The 21,880-nt window shown below is 37.2% G+C and overlaps 1 protein-coding gene across 6 annotated transcripts in view; it reads left to right on the top strand.

Annotated features, from left to right (window-relative positions):
* The window catches only part of TENT5D (terminal nucleotidyltransferase 5D), a 77,254-nt gene that overhangs the window by 37,274 nt on the left and 18,100 nt on the right, over positions 1–21,880 (top strand). Inside the window, exons 1-2 of one of the 6 annotated variants that reach the window (XM_081565943.1) lie at positions 8,404–8,447; positions 12,168–12,262. The exons of 3 other annotated variants lie outside the window; for them this stretch is intronic. The gene's annotated coding sequence lies outside the window, so the exon portion shown is untranslated. Of the gene's footprint in view, positions 1–8,368; positions 8,488–12,167; positions 12,263–21,880 lie in introns of those variants that run through there. 2 more of the 6 variants (XM_081565942.1, XM_081565941.1) reach the window with 2 other exon arrangements.

The following is a 21,880-nucleotide window of genomic DNA, read 5'->3' as shown; positions in this document are numbered from 1 at the left end:
ACTTATTTTATTGGTTTAACACCTCTCACTTTTTTTTGGTAGTCTTGCTAAAGGTTTATCAATTTTGTTTATCTTTTCAAAGAACTTGCTTTTAGTTTCCTTGAACTTTGCTATTGTTTTCTTCGTCTGTATTTATTTCTCCTCTGATTTTCTCTTTCTTTCTACTATCTTAAAGTTTTGTTTTTCTTCTTTCTCTAGTTGATTTAGGTGTAAGATTACAGGGTTTATTTGAAATTTTTCATGTTTCTTGAGGTAAGACTGAATTGCTATAAATTTCCCTCTTAGAACTGCTTTTGCTATATCCCCTAGGTTTTGGATCATTGTGCTTTCATTTTCAGGTTTTTTTTTTTTTTAATATCATTAGTCCTAGTTTATTTATTTGTTTTTAGTTAATTTATTTATTTTAATTAGAGGCTAATTACTTTACAATATTGTAGTGGGTTTTGCCATACATTGACATGAGTCAGCCATGGGTGTACATGTGTCCCCCATCCTGAAATCCCCTCCCACCTCCCTCCCCATCCCATCCTTCAGGGTCATCCCAATGCACTGGCCCTGGGTGCCCTATCTCATGCACCAAACCTGGACTGGCGATCTGTTTCACATATGGTAATATACATATTTCAAAGCTATTCTCTCAAATAATCCTACCATCGCCTTCTCCCACAGAGTCCAAAAGTCTGTTTTTACATCTGTGTCTCTTTTGCTGTCTCGCATATACAGTCATCATTACCATCTTTCTAAATTCCATATATATGTGTTAATATACTGTATTGGTGTTTTTATTTCTTACTTCACTCTGTATGATAGGCTCCAGTTTCTTCCACCTCATTAGAACGAATTCAAATGCATTTTTTTTTTGCTTCCAAAGCTGTTTATGGCAATTTTCTTTTTTCTTTTTTTTTAGATTAGTTTATTTTCTATGCTTTTATTTTTTTTAATTTTTTTATAAATAAATTTATTTATTTTAGTTGGGGGCTAATTACTTTAAATATTGTAGTAGTTTTTGCCATACATTGACATGAATCAGCCATGGGTTTACATGTGTTCCCCTTCCTGGACCCCCCTCCCACCTCCCTCCCCATCCCATCCCTCTGGGTCATCCCATTGCCCCAGCCCTGAGCATTTGTCTCATGCATCGAACATGGAATGGTGTTCTGTTTCACATATGATAATATACGTTTCAATGCTATTCTCCCAGAACGTCCCACCCTCACCTTCTCCCTCAGAGTCCATAAGACTGTTCTATGCATCTGTGTCTCTTATTCTGTCTCACATATAGGGTTATCGTTTCCATCTTTCAAATTCTATATATATGCATTAGTATATTGTATTGGTGTTTTTCTTTCTGGCTTACTTCACTCTGTATAATGGGCTCCAGGTTCATCCATCTCAATAGAACTGACTCAAATGTATTTTTCTTTTAATGGCTGAGTAATATTCCATTGTGTATATGTACCACTGCTTCCTTATCCATTCGTCTGCTGATGGGCATCTAGACTGCTTCCATGTCCTGGATATTATAAACAGTGCTGCGATGAACACTGTGGTACACGTGTCTCTTTCAATTCTGGTTTCCTCAGTGTATATGCCCAGCAGTGGGATTGCTGGGTCATATGGCAGTTCTATTCCCAGTTTTTTAAGGAATCTCCACACTGTTCTCCATAGTGGCTGTACTAGTTTGCATCCCCACCAACAATGTAAGAGGGTTCCCTTTTCTCCACACCCTCTCCAGCATTTATTGCTTGTAGACTTTTGGATAGCAGCCATTCAGACTGGTGTGAAATGGTACCTCATTGTGGTTTTGATTTGCATTTCTCTAATAATGAGTGATGTTGAGCATCTTTTCATGTGTTTGTCAGCCATCTGTATGTCTTCTTTGGAGAAATGTCTGTTTAGTTCTTTGGCCCATTTTTTGATTGGGTCATTTATTTTTCTGGAATTCAGCTGCAGGAGTTGCTTGTATATTTTTGAGATTAATTGTTTGTCTGTTGCTTCATTTGCTATTATTTTCTCCCATTCTGAAGGCTGTCTTTTCACCTTGCTTATAGTTTCCTTTGTTGTGCAAAAGCTTTTAAGTTTAATTAGGTCCCATTTGTTCATTTTTGCTTTTATTTCCAATATTCTGGGAGGTGGGTCATGGAGGATCCTGCTGTGATTTATGTCAGAGAGTGTTTTGCCTATGTTTTCCTCTCGGAGTTTTATACTTTCTGGTCTCACGTTTAGATATTTAATCCATTTTGAGTTTATTTTTGTGTATGGTGTTAGAAAGTGTTCTAGTTTCATTCTTTTACAAGTGGTTGACCAGTTTTCCCAGCACCACTTGTTAAAGAGATTGTCTTTTCTCCATTGTATATTCTTGCCTCCTTTGTCGAAGATAAGGTGTCCATAGGTGCGTGGGTTTATCTCTGGGCTTTCTATTTTGTTCCATTGATCTATATTTCTCTCTTTGTGCCAGTACCATACTGTCTCGATGACTGTGGCTTTGTAGTAGAGCCTGATGTCAGGCAGGTTGATTCCTTCTTTTGCTGCTTTCTGGAGGGTTTTTATCATAAATGGATGTTGAATTTTGTCAAAGGCTTTTTCTGCATCTATTGAGATAATCATATGGTTTTTATCTTTCAATTTGTTAATGTGGTGTATTACATTGATTTGCAGATGTTAAAGAAACCTTGCATTCCTGGGATAAAGCCCACTTGGTCGTGATGTATGATCTTTTTAATATGATGTTGGATTCTGTTTGCTAGAATTTTATTAAGGATTTTTGCATCTATGTTCATCAGTGATATTGGCCTGTAGATTTCTTTTTTTGTGGCATCTTTGTCTGCTTTTGGAATTAGGGTGATGGTAGCCTCATAGAATGAGTTTGGAAGTTTACCATCTTCTGCAGTTTTCTGGAAGAGTTTGAGTAGGATGGGTGTAAGCTCTTCTCTAAATTTTTGGTAGAATTCAGCTGTGAAGCCATCTGGTCCTGGGCTTTTGTTTGCTGGAAGGTTTCTGATTACAGTTTTGATTTCCGTGCTTGTCATGGGTCTGTTAAGATTTCTGTTTCTTCCTGGTTCAATTTTGGAAAGTTATACTTTTCTAAGAATTTGTCCATTTCTTCCGAGTCGTCCATTTTATTGGCATATAGTCTCTTATGATCCTTTGTATTTCTCTCTTGTCTGTTGTGATTTCTCCATTTTCATTTCATTTTTTTGATTTGATTCTTCTCCCTTTTTTCCTTGATGAATCTTGCTAATGGTTTCTCTATTTTATTTATCTTCTCAAAGAACCAGCTTTTACTTTTGTTGATTTTTACTATAGTCCCCTTTGTTTCTTTATCATTTATTTCTCCACTAATTTTTATAATTTCTTTTCTTCTACTAACCCTGGGGTGCTTCATTTCTTCTTTTCTAGTTGCTTTAGGTGTAAAGTTAGGTTATTTATTTGATTTTTCTTTTGTTTCTTGAGGTAAGCTTGTATTGCTATGAACCTTCCCTTTAGCACTGGTTTTACTGAATCTCATAGGTTTTGAGTTGTCGTGTTTTCATTTTCATTTGTTTCTATGCATATTTTGATTTGTTTTTTATTTCTTCTGTGATTTTTTGGTTATTCAGAAGTGTGTTGTTTAGCTTCCATGTGTTTGCATATTTAATATTATATTTTCCCTGTAGTTGACATCTAATCCTACCACATATTGATCAGAAAAGATGCCTGAAATGATTTCAGTTTTTTTAAATTTACCAAGGCTAGATTTATGGCCCAAGATCTGATCTATTCCTGGAATATGTTCCGTGTGCAATTGAGAAAAAGGTGAAATTCATTGTTTTCTGTTTAAATGTCCTATAGGTATCAATTAGGTCTCACTGATCCATTGTATCATTTAAAGTTTGCATTTCCTTACTAATGTTCTGTTTAATTGATCTCTCCATAGGTGTGAGTGGGGTATTAAAGTCTCTCACTATTGTTGTGTTATTATTAATTCCCCTTTCATACTTGTTAGCATTTGTCTTACATATTCTGGTGCTCCTATGATGGGTGCATATATAATTTTTATATCTTCTTTTTTTATTGATCCTTTGATCATTATGTAGTGTCCTATCTCTCTTTTCATGGCCTTTATTTCAAAGTCTATTGTAGCTGATATGAGTATAGCTGCTCCTGCTTTCTTTTCCTCTCCATTTGCATCAAATATCTTCTTCCAGCCATTCACTTTCAGTCCATATGTGTCCCTTGTTTTGAGGTGGGTCTCTTGTAGACAGCGTATATAGGAGTCTTGTTCTTGTATACATTCAGCCAGTTTTGTCTTTTGGTTGGGGCATTAAACCCATTTACATTTAAGGTAATTATTGATAAGTATGACTTAAATTGAAGAAAGTATGGAAAACCAGAAGACCATTCAGATATGACCTAAATCAACTCCCTTATGATTATACAGTGGAAGTGACAGATTTAAGGGACTAGATCTGATAGACAGAGTGCCTGATGAACTGTGGACAGAGGTTCGTGACATTGTACAAGAGACAGGAATCAAGACCATCCCCATGGAAAAGAAATGCAAAAAAGGAAAATGGCAGTCTGAGGAGGCCTTACAAAGAGCTGTGAAAAGAAGGGAAGTGAAAAGCAAAGGAGAAAAGGAAAGATATTCCCATTTCAATGTAAAGTTCCAAAGAATAGCAAGGAGATAAGAAAACCTTCCTCAGCGATCAATGCAAAGAAATGGAGGAAAACAACAGAATGGGAAAGACTAGAGATCTCTTCAAGAAAATTAGAGATCCCAAGGGAATATTTCATGCAAAGATAGGCTCGATAATGGACAAAAATGGCATGGACCTAACAGAAGCAGAAGATATTAAGAAGAGGTGGCAAGAATACACAGAAGGACTGTACAAAAAAGATCTTCACGACAAAGATAATCATGATGGTGTGATCACTCACCTAGAGCCAGACATCCTGGAATGTGAAGTCAAGTGGGCCTTAGAAAGCATCACTACGAACAAAGCTAGTGGAGGCAATGGAATTCCAGTTGAGCTATTTAAAATCCTAAAAGTTGATGCTGTGAAAGTGCTGCACTCAATATGCCAACAAATTTGGAAAACTCAGCAGTGGCCACAGGACTGGAAAAGATCAGTTTTCATTCCAATCCCAAAGAAAGGCAATGCCAAAGAATGCTCAAACTACTGCACAATTGCACTCATCTCACACGCTAGTAAAGTAATGCTCAAGATTCTCCAAGCCAGGCTTCAGCAATACGTGAATTGTGAACTCCAGATGTTCAAGCTGGTTTTAGAAAAGGCAGAGGAACCAGAGATCATATTGCCAACATCCATTGGAACATCCAAAAAGCAAGAAAGTTCCAGAAAAACATTTATTTCTGCTTTATTGACTATGCCAAAGCCTTTGACTGTGTGGATCACAGTAAACTGTGGAAAATTCTGAAAGAGGTGGGAATACCAGACCATCTGACTTGTCTCTTGAGAAACCTGTATGCAGGTCAGGAAGCAACAGTTAGAACTGGACATGGAACAACAGGCTGGTTCCAAATAGGAAAAGGATTATGTCAAGGCTGTATATTGTCACCCTGCTTTTTTAACTTATATTCAGAGTGCATCATGAGAAACACTGGGCTGTAAGAACACAAGCTTGAATCAAGATTGCTGGGAGAAATATCAATAACCTCAGATATGCAAATGACACCCCCCTTATGGCAGAAAATGAAGAGGAACTAAAAAGCCTTTTGATGAAAATGAAAGAGGAGAGTGAAAAAGTTGGCTTAAAGCTCAACATTCAGAAAACTAAGATCATGGCATCCAGGCCCGTCACTTCATGAGAAATAGATGAGGCAACAGTGGAAACAATGTCAGACTTTATTTTTGGGGGGCTCCAAAATCACTGCTGATGGTAATTGTAGCCATGAAATTAAAAGACGTTTACTCCTTGGAAGGAAAGTTACGACCAACCTAGATAGCGTATTAAAAAGCAGAGACATTACTTTGCCAACAAAGGTCCATCTAGTCAAGGCTATGGTTTTTCCAGTGGTCATGTATGGATGTGAGAGTTGGACCGTGAAGAAAGCTGAGTGCCAAAGAATTGATGCTTTCGAACTGTGTTGTTGGAGAAGACTCTCGAGAGTCCCTTGGACTACACAGAGGTCCAACCAGTCCATCCTAAAGGAGATCAGCCCTGGGTGTTCATTGGAAGGACTGATGTTGAAGCTGAAACTCCAATACTTTGGCCACCTCATGCGTAGTGTTGACTCATTTGAAAAGACCCTGATGCTGGGAAGGATTGGGGGAAGGAGCAGAAGGGAACGACAGAGGATGAGATGGCTGGATGGCATCACTGACTCGATGGACATGAGTTTGTGTAAACTCGGGGAGTTGGTGATGGACAGGGAGGCCTGGCATGCTGCGATTCATGGTGTCGCAAAGAGTCGGACATGACTGAGTGACTGAACTGAACTGAACTGAAATGAAACCCTTGAGTATACATCTATCTAATAATTTGTACAACAGGATGGAAAGTAGGCAGAAATCACTTCTTTCTCTTACCAGGTATATGGTAGTTATCTCCAGAAAAAGGAGTTATAATATTGTTTGAATTGTGAAACTTTTCTAACTGCCTTTTTCATGGAACACCATTTTTACTTGGAAGAACTGGTGACCAACAATGATCATTCTGATTTGGTTATTTGACAGAGTTCTTTTTTCAAAAATGAATGATTTGAATTTTTCACTTCAGGGAAGAGAGCTGATGACATTCATTGCCAATGACAAAACGTAGGTCTTTAAGTGAAAATTGGAATTTTGGAATTTTAAAGAAAATTTTCAGTTTTTAGGTTTACAATATCATATTAGTTTCAAGATATACAGAAAAAGTGACTCAATTATACATATATATTTTCAAGTTATTTTTTTATTATGGTGATTGGAAACTATTAAATATAATGCCCTGTGCTATGTGGTTAATCCTTGTTGCTTATCTATTTTGTGTATAGTAATTTGTTAAGCCTATACTCCTAATTTATCCCTTCCCCCTCCTCTTCCCCTTTGATAACTTTAACTTTGGTTTCTATGTCTATGAGTCTGTTTTGTATAATTTATACATTCATTTGCATTATTTTTTAGATTCTACATATAAATAATACCACATAATACTCATCTTTGTCTGATTTTCCTCACTTAGTATGATATCATTTAGGTCCATCCGTGCTGCTTCAAATGGCAATATTTCATTCTTTTCATGGCTGAATAATATTCCATTGTGCATATATGCCACATCTTCCTAAACCAGTGTTCTGTTGATGGGCACTTGGGTTGTTTACCTCTTGGCTGTTGTAAATAGTGATGCTATGAACATTGAAATGCATGTATCTTTTCAAAATGGAGGTTTTTCTGTTTTTCAGATAAATGCCCAGGATTGGGATTGCTAGACCATATGGTTACTCTATTTTTAGTTTTTTTTTTTTTTTTTAATGAGCCTCAATACTGTTGTCCATAGTGGCTCCACCAGTTTACATTCTCAGCAGCAGTACACAGGGGTTCCCTTTTCTCCACAACCTGCTCAACATTTATTGTCTGTCGACTTTTTGATGATAGCCATGTGAACAAAAGATGCTTACTCCTTGAAAGAAAAGTTGTGATCAACCTAGACATCATATTAAAAAGAGAGACATTACTTTGCCAACAAAGGTCCATCTAGTCAGAGCTACGGTTTTTCCAGTAGTCATATATGGATGTGAGAATTGGACTGTAAAGAAAGCTGAGCACCGAAGAATTGGTGCTTTTGAACTGTAGTGTTGGAGAAGACTCTTGAGAGTCCCTTGGACTGCAAGGAGATCCAACCAGTCCATCCTAAAGGAAATGAGCCCTAAATATTCATTGGAAGGACTGATGTTGAAGCTGAAACTCCAATACTTTGGCCACCTGATGCAAAGAGCTGACTCATTTGAAAAGACTCTGATGCTGGGAAAGATTGAAGGCAGGGGGAGAAGGGGACAACAGAGAATGAGATGGTTGGATGGCATCACCAACTCAATGGACATGAATTTGAACAAACTCAGGGAGATAATGTAGTACAGGGAAGCCTGGTGTGCTGCAGTTCATGGGGTTGCAAAGAGTCACACACAACTTTACGACTGAACAACAACAACAAATTCATCTGTATATGTTATTTATTTATTTATTTTTACTATTTTTTATTGAAGTCAAAATAACTTGAGAAATGTTTTTAATCCTTAATATGTCCAATGTAGCATTGTTTTATTTGAGTCTTAGAAATCAGAATTGTCTCATATAAAATGCTCATTTGAAAATACTCTTAACTATAATAGCAACAATGATGCAACAGTAATATTCTGGTCTCCTGGCAACAGTATCCATGGTATTGTTGCAAGTGAGGTGCAGAGAATGTGAGGAGGTCAGTTTATGGGAAATTCTGGAGAAGAAAGTTAGTCTTCAGAGAAGGTAGTGTTAAATTCAACAAAGTGTGCTAACAAAAGACCTGGTAGGAAATCTCATAGAAAGGAAATTTTATTACTTTTAGTTTCAGCTGTGTGTAAACATTGAAATTATGTTTTATTCAAAAACTGATTTATTCAACTAAAGTATATATATTCAATGTCTTAGAAAATTAGCTCTTTTATTAGTAATTGTGTCTATATGGCTCTGGTAAAATTGAACACAGTTAATGTGCTGAAAACAGCATCAGTGATTATTTTAATGTTTCACTTTCTGTGCTAAGTCAACAGTAATAAATGGGAGATATAACACATGTTCATGCAGTATCAATAATTATGTTTATTTGCAACTCCAAGGTAAAGGAAATACAAAACCCCAAGATTAACTGACTAACACATTGACATCCCAATAACCTGATAGTGAATGTTTTTCAAAATTTAACTTCATAGATTTCTGAAATGAAGTATTAAAGTTCTGTACCTATTTTTTTCTTTAGATATCAAGTATGTTTAAGTACTACATATCAGTGAATGAAAGTTAAAACTAAGGTGATCAATAATCAAGTATGTTTACAAATGTGTGTGTGTGTGTGTGTGTGTGAATTGCTCAGCCATGTCTGACTCTTTGCAACTCCATGGATTGGGGCCTGCCAGGCTCCTTTGTTCATAGGATTTCCCAGGCAAGAATACTGTAGTGGGTTGCTGTTCCCTTCTCCAGGGGATCTTCCCAAGGCAGGGAAAGAACCTGGGTCTCCCACATTGCACTCTTTACCGCCTGAGCCACTAGGGAAGACTCATTTTTCTTCCTATAAAGCACTCATTAGTTATCTCTTTTGTGCAGTCTTTCAGTACCTTAAAAGTGAACTCTTATTTTGTGCAAGTAGAACAATTAAATAATTTGTTAAATAATTGTTAATAAACTTTATTACAAGCAAAGGTTAGAAACAATAGTCAGATTAATAAATGTAATATTACTAATCATAGCTTAGTATATTTCATTAGTGTTCAGTTCAGTTCAGTCAGTCATGTCTGACTCTTTGTGACCCCATGGATTGCAGCACATCAGGCTTCCCTGCCCATCACCAATTCCCGGAGCTGACACAAACATGTCCATTGAGTTGGTGATGCCATCCAACCATCTCATCCTCTGTCGTCCCCTTCTCCTCCCACCTTCAATCTTTCCCAGCATCAGGATCTTTTCAAATGAGTCACTTCTTTGCATCAGGTGGCCAAAGTATTGGAGTTTCAGCTTCAGCATCAGTCCTTCCAATGAATATTCAGGACTGATTGCCTTTAGGATGAACTGGTTGGGTCTCCTTGCTGTCCAAGGGACACTCAAGAGACTTCTCCACCAACACAGTACAAAAGCATCAATACTTCGGCACTCAGCTTTCTTTATAGTCCAACTCTCACATCATACATGACTACTGGAAAAACCATAACTTTGACTAGATGGACCTTTGTTGGCAAAGTAATGTCTCTGCTTTTTAATATGCTGTCTCAGTTGGTCATAACTTTTATTCCAAAGAGCAAGTGTCTTTAAATTTCATGGCTGCAATCACCATCTGCAGTGATTTTGGAGCCCTCAAAAATAAAGCCTGTTACTGTTTGCATTGTTTCCCCATCCAGATGCCATGATCTTCATTTTCTGAATGTTGAGCTTTAAGCCAACTTTTTCACTCTCCTGTTTCACTTTCATCAAGAGGCTCCTTAGTTCTTCACTTTCTGCCATAAGGGTGGTGTCCCCAATATCTGAGATTATTGATATTTTCCCGGCAATATTGATTCCAGCTTGTGCTTCATCAAGTCTAGCATTTCTCATGATGTACTCTGTATATAAGTTAAATAAGCAGGGTGACATATACAGCCTTGACATACTCCTTTCCCAATTTGGAACCAGTCTGTTGTTCCATGTCCAGTTCCAACTGTTGCTTCTTGACCTGCATACAGATTTCTAAGGAGGCAGGTCAGGTGGTCTGGTATTCCCATCTCTTCAAGAATTTTCCACAGTTTGTTGTGATCCACACAGTCAAAGGCTTTAGCATAGTTAATGAAGCAGAAGTAGGTGCATTTCTTGAATTCTCTAGCTTTTCCTATGATCCAGTGGATGTTGGCAATTTGATCTCTGGTTCCTCTGCCTTTTCTTTCCAGCTTGAACATCTGGAAGTTCACAGTTCATGTATTGATGAAGCCTGGCTTGGGGAATTTTGAGCATTGCTTTACTAGCGTGTGAGATGAGTGCAATTATGCAGTAGTTTGAGCATTCCTTGGCATTGCCTTTCTTTGAGATTGGAATGAAAACTGACCTTTTCCAGTCCTGTGGCCACTGCTGAGTTTTCCAAATTTGCTCTCATATTGAGTGCAGCACTTTCACAGCATCATCTTTTAGGATTTGAAAAGCTCAACTGGGATCCCATCACCTCCACTAGCTTTGTTTGTAGTGATGCTTCCTAAGGCCCACTTGACTTGACATTCCAGCATGTCTGGCTCTAGGTGAGTGATTGTACCATTGTGGTTATCTGGGTAATGAGGATCTTTTTTGTATAGTTCTTCTGTGTATTCTTGCCACCTCTTCTTAATATCATCTGCTTCTGTTAGGTCCATACCATTTCTGTCCTTTATTGAGCCCATCTTTGCACGAAATGTTCCCTTGGTATCTCTAATTTTCTTGAAGAGATCTCTAATCTTTCCCATCCTATTGTTTTCCTCTTTCTTTGTGTTGATCACCGAGGAAGGCTTTCTTATCTCTCCTTGCTATTATTTGGAACTCTGCATTCAAATGGGTAAATCTTTCCTTTTCTCCATTGCCTTTCGCTTCTCTTCTTTTCACAGCTACTTGTAAGGCCTCTTCAGACAACCATTAAAGTAATTCTACTTTAACCATTCATTAAAGTAGTTCTACTTTAAACTGTCAAAGATAGAATTTTGAAATTGTGTCTTTAAGGAATGCCATCCACCTGTTTTCACTTATGAGAAGTGGCTAAAGATGTAGAGAAAAACATAAGGACCTAAAATATTTCTAGCAAAACAAAGAACAGATGGTGTTAAAGTAAGGGAGGGAACTCATGATAGAGTTTAAAAAGCCACCAGAATAAAAGCCACTTTTTTTTCAGAAATACTGCCTTCTGAATATAAGTTTGCGTTTGTGTTGGCAAAGATTGAAGTGGGGGAGTCACTCATTTGTGTATGATAGGAGGAGTTGAATGAGTGAAATGTAGGAAAGACAAAAGCAATACACTATTTATGGGAATGAGAAGAAATCTCCCTTCCCTTTATGGGAAGGAAGAAAAGGAGTATTACTCCACTGGAGAAAGTTCAGCAATAAAGGAAAATGGAAGTAGTGGAGAGATCACCACCCTGGTGTAGGAGTTACTCATGACTCGATATTACAGATGACCTTCTGTGTGACTACAGATTACCATGCAAATGGTTTTACTCTACAGGGCAAGTTAAGCCTGGCAGGAAGGTGAATCTGTGGAGTGAGTGAATGGGACTAGAGGAGTGTATTGGGGGAAGTAATTTCAGCACCCATTTGCTTTTGAACAGCAGTTGTTTAGCAGCCCTGGCAGTTGCTTCAAGTGCTTGCTCTATTTGTTCTCCTTCCTTTCTTCCTTAATTTCTTCTCTTTTTCTTTCCTTCTCCCCTTATTTATTTATTTTTGTTTTAATTTCTGCATTTTTATTTCTCTCTATTTGACACCCCTCCCTTTCTCCTGTGGGATTACCAGCAGGCCCCCTCCAGAGCCTCACTCTACTGCCACATCCCTGCCTGCTTCAGTTGCTCCTTGCCTGGAAGAAACTGAAGAGAGCAGCAGTTGATGAAGTGAGTTCTTGCAGCCTGCCAGAGGGTTCAGTGAGGGGAGAGGTGGGGAGATATGCAAACAAAGAGATTTTTTTTCTTCTAAGCTGTGGCTTTTTCCTTGAGGATTCTGGTGAGTTCCGACTATCCTGCTTCTTCAGATAGTGTTCCTGAGTCATGTGGAAGGTGTATAGTCAATGACTATAATTCTGAGGTCCCCTTCATTCTCTGGAGAATCCTTGATCCCTTCAGTGTTGGCAGTGTTATCCACAAAGGGATAAGAGATCTGAAATGATGAAGGGAATGGTTACCTGGTTACTGGATTTATTATTATAATAAATTTATTATTTACTATCATGAGGAGCTGAACAGGGTCCAGTGCAGAATGGATGGCACTTTGGAATCACTAGGTAGCTTTAGCCCACAGCTTGCCCAGAAACCCATTGGACTTTAGAGTCTTCTCAGTGATATCCCCACCCAGTCACTCCCTCCAAAGGAAACTAGAGTTCTCTCTGGCCAGCTCCCTTCACTGAGGTTAATGGCAGTTTGGAGAGTCAGCAAGTCTTTTATTTTATTTATTTATTTTTTCATAGTATGATTATATTTTAATACACAACCAAAATACAAAACACCACAGTAAACTGGAAGGAATAAAATACGGTATTTCATTTGCACTTCAGGAGTCAAAGAGGCCTGATTTGGTGGCCCATTGAATTTGCATAGCTATCAACCTCTGTCAACCAAGTAAGAAAATATGGGAAAGAAGGAGGAGGCAGTGCCTCCAGGTCTCGTACTTCACACTGTAAGGGATTGGCACTAGAACTGAAAGGAGTTGGGAGACAATTTCTTTAGAATAGTGCATGCTTTTAAAACTTAAAAGCAACAAACAATATCCGTAGCAACACAAAAAAATAAAAATGAACACAACAGAGTGTATGTATTTGGGTTGGGACAGAATGGGAAGAAAGTGATAAGATTTCTCAGGGATCAGGGCCAGAGGTTTAACCTGGGATAAGGCAGTTCATTTTCAGCTTCTATAAATCATGCCTTTAAATTCAGAGCTGCTTCTCTTTGGAACCTTTGTGTTCTTTTCTCTAGGTGCCTGCCATGTTTATCTTTATTGTTCCAAGGCACTTTTCACCTGAGCTTTTCCACTCAAAAGACTGTCTTTTAGCGTGGTGCCACCCATATATAAGGATTTCATGAACAAGTTATTTCCCTTTCATCAGTGGCAAAAACTGAGAATTCATGTAAATTTTCAGTCAGTAAGAACACTGAATTTTAGAATGTGAAATGGAGTTAAGCATGGTATTTGAAAAGAGACGGTAATAAAATGAAGAGAATGACAGCTCAGGTATGAGTAACACTGAAATAGAAACTATATGTGTGCCTTGTTCTGGGTCTGAATGAAAGCTTGCACACTTCCACTATTTTCTGGTACAAGAGAAATGGATGTTCTCTTTTCTTTCCCTCCATGGGTCAAGCCTAATTACAATAAGCACAGCAACATCTCTTAGCATTTTATCACTTCTAGTAGTTAAAAATTTCTATTAAACACATTTTAAAATTGGCTAAAAATGTCATTTTAAAAAAAATTTGAGAATTAAAAAATAAAAACTTTTTCTAAAGCTTCATAATCATCTGAGGTACATTTGTAAGAAGTTATAAATTTGGAAAATGAAAGTGAATCTTTGCAAATGAAATAGTTTTGTGAATTGACCTGAACTGTAACTGTTTTAGCATTAGTAATAATGTGACTCATTCTTCAGAACCAAATTTGAAAATGACTAATGCTAAAAATGAACAGGTATTGAGAACTCCCTCCTCAATCTTTAAATGCTGTAAACTTGTAAACTAAACAATGTCTTATGGCATAAGTGGTACATGTTGTAGGACTCAAGTACTGAGATCAATTACAAATCTGCTAAAATAGCACAGATCAATATTGCAGTTCTAAATTCAATAATATACAAATTAAATATCAGAACGTTATCTATACATGAGTTTGGGTAAACTCCAGGAGTTGGTGATGGACAGGGAGGCCTGGCGTGCTGCAATTCATGGGGTCGCAAAGAGTCAGACACGACTGAGCGACTGAACTGAACTGATCTATATTAAAAACTTTGAAAATGTGCAGTTTTTCTTTTAAAGGTTCACGTTTTCACTTAAAACATGTTAAAATTTGCCACATTTTAACCTGAAATATGTTTTAAGATTGCTTTGTAGCTAATCTTCTGAATGTAATTTGATAACAGAAAAGTCCACAAGGAGGAACAAATGCTTAATCAATAATTTTTAGTAAAGATATTTATTTTGAACAGAGCTTAAAATAACTATTAGAGCAACTGATAAACACATTGTGATTATGGTGTTTATAAAAAGAATTTCATAGATTGCCCACAGAGCTTAATGTTAGTACTAGTTTTTATAGAAAATGTCATTTGTCTACAATTTGACTCAAAACACAGTTTTATTTCTATCCTTATATGTAAACCCTACTCCAATTTTAGTGGAACAAGTAACTAATGAATCTCATTGAAAGGAAAAACAAGTTGTTTGGAATTGTCTAACTTCAGTTTTACTTTATACACACTTTTAGAATTTCATCCATCACATTTAAAAAATTTCAGTTATCACAGGCATAAAAGCTAGTATGACAGCCAAAGAGAAAGAGTCTACCTCAAGGTGTTGCAGCTAAGAATTTTTACTTAAAGATGCATTAGACTGCATGAGGTCAACCTTAAGTACATCTATCTTTATTTTCTTGCATCCTGCAACTAGTTTCATCTGTCATGTAGATGCCTAGCTCATTTTATTGTGCATTGCTTTATTGCACTTCAGAGATACTGTATTTGTTTTATTACAAATTGAAGGTGTGTGGCAACCGTGCTTGTTTTTAAATTTTATTTATTTTTAATTGAAGGATAATTGCTTTACAGAATTTTGTTGATTTCCGTCAAACCAACATGAATCAGCCATAGGTATACATATGTCCCATCTCTCTTGAACCTCCCTCCCATATCCCTCCCCATCCCACACCTCTAAGGTTGATACAGAGCTCCTGTTTGAATTCCCTGAGACATACAGCAAATTCCCATTGGCTATCTATTTTACATATGGCGATGTAAGTTTCCATGTTACTCTCTATATATACATTTCACCCTCTCCTCCCCTCTCCCTGTGTCCATAAGTCTGTTCTCCATGTCTGTGCTCCATTGCTGCCCTGCAAATAAATTATTCAGTACCATCTTTCTAGATTCATTAGTACATATGCGTTAGTATACAATGTTTATCTTTCTCTCTCTGACTTACTTCACTCTATATAATAGGCTCTAGGTTCATCAACCTCATTAGAACTGACTCAAATGTTTTCCTTTTTATTGCTGAGTAATATTCCATTGTGTATCTATACCACACCTTCTTCATCCATTCATCTGTCGATGGACATCTAGGTTGCTTCCACATTCTAGCTATTGTAAGTAGTGTTTCAATGAACAATGGGGTACATGTGTCTTTTTGAATGTTGGTTTCCTCAGGTTATATGCCTAGGACCCATATATTGCTGGGTCATATGGTGGTTTTATTCCTAGTTTTTTAAGGAATCTCCATACCATCTTCAATAGTGGATATGTCAATTTACATTCCCACCAATGGTACAAGAGGATTCCCTTTCTCCACACCCTCTCCAGCATTTATTGTTTGTAGACTTTTTGATGGTAGCCATTCTGACCGGTGTGAGGTGCTATCTCATTGTAGTTTTGATTTGCATTTCTCTAATAGTGAGCAATGTTGAGCATCTTTTCATGTGTTTGTTAGCCATCTGTATGACTTCTTTGGAGAAATCTCTGCTTAGGTCTTTATTCCCACTTTTTGATTGGGTTGTTTATTTTTCAGGTATTGAGTTGTATGAGCTGCTTGTATATTTTTGAAATTAATCCTTTGTCAGTTGTTTCATTTGCTATTATTTTCTCCCATTCTGAGGGTTGTCTTTTCACCTTACTTATAGTTTCCTTTGCTGTGCAAAAGCTTTTAAGTTTAATCAGGCCCCACTTGTTTACTTTTGTTTTTATTTCCATTACCCTACTAGGTGGGTCATAGAGGATCTTGCTTTGATTTATGTCTTCAAGTGTCCTGCCTATGTAGCCGTGCTTTAAACAAGTATATTGGCATTATTTTTCCAACAGCAGTTTCTCACTTTGTGCACCTGTCACATTTTGTCAATTTTCACAATATTTCAGACTTTTCATTATTATTATATTTTGTATGGTATACTGTGATTGGTGATCTTTGATGTTACTATTATAATTGTCTTGGAGCACCAAGAACAATGACCATATAAGGCTGTGAACATAATTGATAAATGTTGTGTGTGTTCTGAGTGCTCCACTGAACAGCCTTTTCCCCATACCTCTCCCCTCCTCAGGCCTTCCTATTCCCTGAGACATAACAATGTTGAAATTGGGCCAATTAATAAGCCTACAATGACTTCTCTAAGTGTTTACTTGAAAAAGTCACACATCTCTCACTTTAAATCAAAAGCTAGAAATGAATAAGCATAGTGAGGAGGGCAGGTAGAAAGCCCAGATTAATTGAAAGTTAGACTTCTTACACCAAACAATCAATTCATGAATGCAAAGGAAAAGTTCTTGAAATTTAAAATGCTGCTCCAGTGAAGAAATAGATGATAATAAAGCAAAACAGCCTTATTGCTGGTATGTAGAAATGTTTAGTGGTCTGGATGTATTAAACAACAGATTTTCAATGTAGATGGAGCAGTTTTTGTATTGGAAGAAAATGCCATCAAGGTCTTTCATAACTGGAGAGAATCAGTGCTTGGCTTCAAAGGTTCAAAGGGCAAAGTGACTCTCTTGTTTAGGGGCTAGTGCATATGGTGACTTTAACCTGAAGCCAATGCTGATTTACCATTCTGAAAATCCTAGGACCCTTAAGAATTATGCTGTATCTATTCTGCTTGCATCTATAAATGGAACAACAAAGCCTGGATGACAGTACACGTGTTTACAGAACAGTTTGTTGAATATCTTAAGCCCATTGTTGAAACTTACCATTCAGAAAAAAGTTTCCTTTCAAACTATTACTATTCATTTGCAAGTGCCTGGTCACCAAAGAGCTCTGATGGAGATGTACAAGATTAATACTGTTTTCATGCCTGTGTTAATCCTGCAGCCCATGGACTTACTTTGACTTCATGTTTTGTTATTTAAGAAATATCTTTTGTAAGGCTATAGCCTCCATAGTGGTTCCTCTGATGGATCTGGGCAAAGTAAATATAAAACCTTCTGGAAAGGATTCACCATTCTAGATGCTATTAAGGACATTAGTGATTCATGGGAAGAGGTCACGATATTAACGTTTAATAGGAGTTTGAAATAACCAACCCTCATGGGTGACTTTGAAGGATTCAAGATTTCAGTGAAGGAAGTAACTGCAGATGTGGTGGAAATAGCAATAGACTTTGAATTAAAAGTGGATCCTAGAGATGTGACTGAATTGCTGCTGCTGCTAGTCTCATGATAAAACTTTGTGGAGGAAGGGATAATTCTATGGATGAGCAAAGAGGGTGATTTCCTGAGATGAAAGCTACCCCTGAGGAAGAAACTGTGAAGATTGTTGCAATGACAACAAAGGATTTTAGAATATTACATAAACTAAGTTGATAAAGCAGTGGCAGGGTTTCAGAGGATCGACTCCAATTTTGAAAGAAGTTCTATAGTGAGTACAATGCTATCAATCAGAATTGCATGCTACAGGGAAATCTTTCATGAAAGGAAGAGTCAACTGATGTGCCAAACTTCAATGTCTTAAGAAATTGCCATAGGCACCCCAACCTTCAGCAGTCACCACCCTTATCAGTCAGCAGCCATCAAAATAGGGGCAGAATCCTCCACCAGCAAAAGATTATGATTCACTGAAGGCTCAGGTGATGGTTAGTGTTTTTTAGCAGTAAAGTATTTTTAATTCATGTATGCACATTTTTTTAGACAATGCCATTGCACACTTTAATAAACTACATGCATGCATGCTAAATTGCTACAGTCTTGTCCAACTCTTTGTGACCCTATGGACTGTAGCCTGTCAGGCTCCTTAGTCTATGAGATTATCCAGGCAAGACTACTGGAGTGGGTTGACATTTCTTACTCTGTTAATAAACTACAGACCAGTGTAAATACAAATTTCATATACACTGAAAACCAAAAAATATATCACTTGCTTCATTTAGTAAGACAGACCTAGCTTTTCGTTGGACCTAAGGTCTTTATTAATCTCACCCTGCATGGCTGTCTCCGTTTTTCTACCTCTAAGAGTTCAGAATGAAGGAGGAGTGGCTCCAACATGCCCCACACTATGAGGCTTTTGGGATCTTAGTTCCCTGACCAGGGATTGAACCTGGGCCCTTGATGGTGAGAACCCAGAGTCCTAACCATGGGATTGCCAGTGAACTCCCAATATTTGCTTTATTGTGGTTGTCTGGAACCAAACCCACAATATATTTGAAGTATGCCTATAATCTGAAATATTCTAGGGAATCATCCCTATCTCTGTAAAGGAATATTTGTTCTGATTTGGTGACCATTATAAGCATTGCCTTAAGATCATATAAGTGGATATTGTAGGAATTCAGAAAAGGAAATATTCATGATTACTGTGGACTCAAGGTAGTTGAGATATATAGATAAATTGTTGATATGTATTGATAACTGCAAAATACTCATGTTTTTCAAGGCAAAGTGAGTTAAAACTGCATTAATCTTCAATCTCAGTCCAACCAATATTATGCATATTAGAAATAGACTTCACTTTTAATTTGCATTCTCTGTCATCAGGCAGCTAAATCACTGGAGCTCTCTACTATCACAGAGATCACTTTTTTTTTTTCATTTAAACATATTTTATTTTATTTTTTTAAATAAATTTATTTATTTTAGCTGGTGGCTAATTACTTTACAATTTCGTAGTGGTTTTTGCAATACACTGACAATGAATCAGCCATGGGTTTACATGTGTTCCCCATCCTGAACCCCCCCTCCCACCTCCCCATCCCATCCCTCTAGGTCATTCCATTGCCCCAGCCCTGAGCATTTGTCTCATGCATTGAACCTGGAATGGTGTTCTGTTTCACATATGATAATATACATGTTTCAATACTATTGTCCCAGAACATCTCACCCTCACCTTCTCCCTCAGAGTCCATAAGACTGTTCTATGCATCTGTGTCTCTTATTCTGTCACGCATACAGGGTTATCATTACCATCTTTCAAATTCGATATATATGCATTAGTATATTGTATTGGTGTTTTTCTTTCTGGCTTACTTCACTCTGTATAATGGGCTCCAGTCTCATCCATCTCAGTAGAACTGATTCAAATGTATTCTTTTTAATGGCTGAGTAATATTCCATTGTGTATATTTACCACAGCTTCCTTATCCATTCGTCTGCTGATGGTCATCTAGGTTGATTCCATGTCCTGGCTATTGTAAACAGTGCTGCGAGGAACACTGGGGTACACGCGTCTCTTTCAATTCTGGTTTCCTCGGTGTGTATGACCAGCAGTGGGATTGCTAGGTCATATGGCAGTTCTATTCCCAGTTTTTTGAGGAATCTCTACACTGTTCTCCATAGTGGCTGTACTAGTTTGCATTCCCACCAACAGTGTAAGAGGGTTCCCATTTCTCCACACCCTCTCCAGCATTTATTGCTTGTAGACTTTTGGATAGCAGCCATTCTGACTGGCGTGAAATGGTACCTCATTGTGGTTTTGATTTGCATTTCTCTAATAATGAGTGATGTTGAGCATCTTTTCATGTGTTTGTTAGCTATCTGTATGTCTTCTTTGGAGAAATGTCTGTTTAGTTCTTTGGCCCATTTTTTGATTGGGTCGTTTATTTTTCTGGAATTCAGCTGCAGGAGTTGCTTGTATATTTTTGAGATTAATTGTTTGTCTGTTGCTTCGTTTGCTATTATTTTCTCCCATTCTGAAGGCTGTCTTTTCACCTTGCTTATAGTTTCCTTTGTTGTGCAAAAGCTTTTAATTTTAATTAGGTCCTATTTGTTTATTTTTCCTTTTATTTCCGATATTCTGGGAGGTGGGTCATGGAGGATCCTGCTGTGATTTATGTCGGAGAGTGTTTTGCCTGTTTTCCTCTAGGAGTTTTATAGTTTCTGGTCATACGTTTAGATTTTTAATGCATTTTGAATTTATTTTTGTGTATGGTGTTAGAAAGTGTTCTAGTTTCATTCTTTTACAAGTGGTTGACCAGTTTTCCCAGCACCAATTGTTAAAGAGATTGTCTTTTCTCCATTGTATATTCTTGCCTCCTTTGTTGAAGATAAGGTGTCCATAGGTGTGTGGATATATCTCTGGGCTTTGTATTTTGTTTCATTGATCTATATTTCTATCTTTTTGCCAGTACCATACTGTCTTGATGACTGTGGCTTTGTAGTAGAGCCTGATGTCAGGCAGGTTGATTCCTCCAGTTCCATTCTTCTTTCTCAAGATTGCTTTGGCTATTCGAGGTTTCTTATATTTCCATACAAATTGTGAAATGATTTGTTCTACTTCTGTGCAAAATGCCATTGGTAGCTTGATAGGGATTGCATTGAATCTATAGATTGCTTTGGGTAGTATACTCATTTTCACTATATTAATTCTTCCAATCCATGAACACGGTATATTTCTCCATCTGTTTGTGTCCTCTTTGATTTCTTTCATCAGTGTTTTATAGTTTTCTATATAAGAGTCTTTTGTTACCTTAGGTAGATGTGTTCCTAAGTATTTAATTCTTTTCATTGCAATGGTGAATGGTATTGTTTCCTTAATTTCTCTTTCTGTTTTCTCATTATTGGTGTATAGGAATGCAAGGGATTTCTGTGTGTTAATTTTATATCCTGCAACTTTACTATATTCATTGATTAGCTCTAGTAATTTTCTGGTAGAATCTTTAGGGTTTTCTATGTAGAGGATCATGTCATCTGCAAACAGCAAGAATTTTACTTCTTCTTTTCCTATCTGTATTCCTTTTATTTCTTTTTCTGCTCTGATCGCTGTGGCCAAAACTTCCAAAACTATGCTGAATAGTAGTGGTGAAAGTGGGCACCCTTGCCTTGTTCCTGACTTTAGGGGAAATGCTTTCAATATTTCACCATTGAGGATAATGTTTGCTGTGGGTTTGTCATATATAGCTTTTATTATGTTGAGGTATGTTCCTTCTATTCCTGCTTTCTGGAGGGTTTTTATCATAAATGGATGTTGAATTTTGTCAAAGGCTGTTTCTGCATCTATTGAGGTAATCATATGGTTTTTATCTTTCAATTTGTTAATGTGGTGTATTACCTTGATTGATTTGTGGATGTTAAAGAATTGCATTCCTGGGATAAAGCCCACTTGGTCATGATGTATGATCGTTTTAATATGATGTTGGATTCTGTTTGCTAGAATTTTATTAAGGATTTTTGCATCTATGTTCATCAGTGATATTGGCCTGTAGTTTTCTTTTTTTGTGGTATCTTTATCTGGTTTTGGTACTAGGGTGATTGTGGCCTCATAGAATGAGTTTGGAAGTTTACCTTCCTCTGCAATGTTCTGGAAGAGTTTGAGGAGGATGGGTGTTAGCTCTTCTCT

Source organism: Giraffa tippelskirchi, chromosome X, assembly GCF_054371585.1.
Source record: "Giraffa tippelskirchi isolate mGirTip1 chromosome X, T2T-mGirTip1v1.2.pri, whole genome shotgun sequence".
NCBI classification, from domain to species: Eukaryota; Metazoa; Chordata; class Mammalia; order Artiodactyla; family Giraffidae; genus Giraffa; species Giraffa tippelskirchi.
This window is presented reverse-complemented; position numbering and strand designations above follow the sequence as displayed.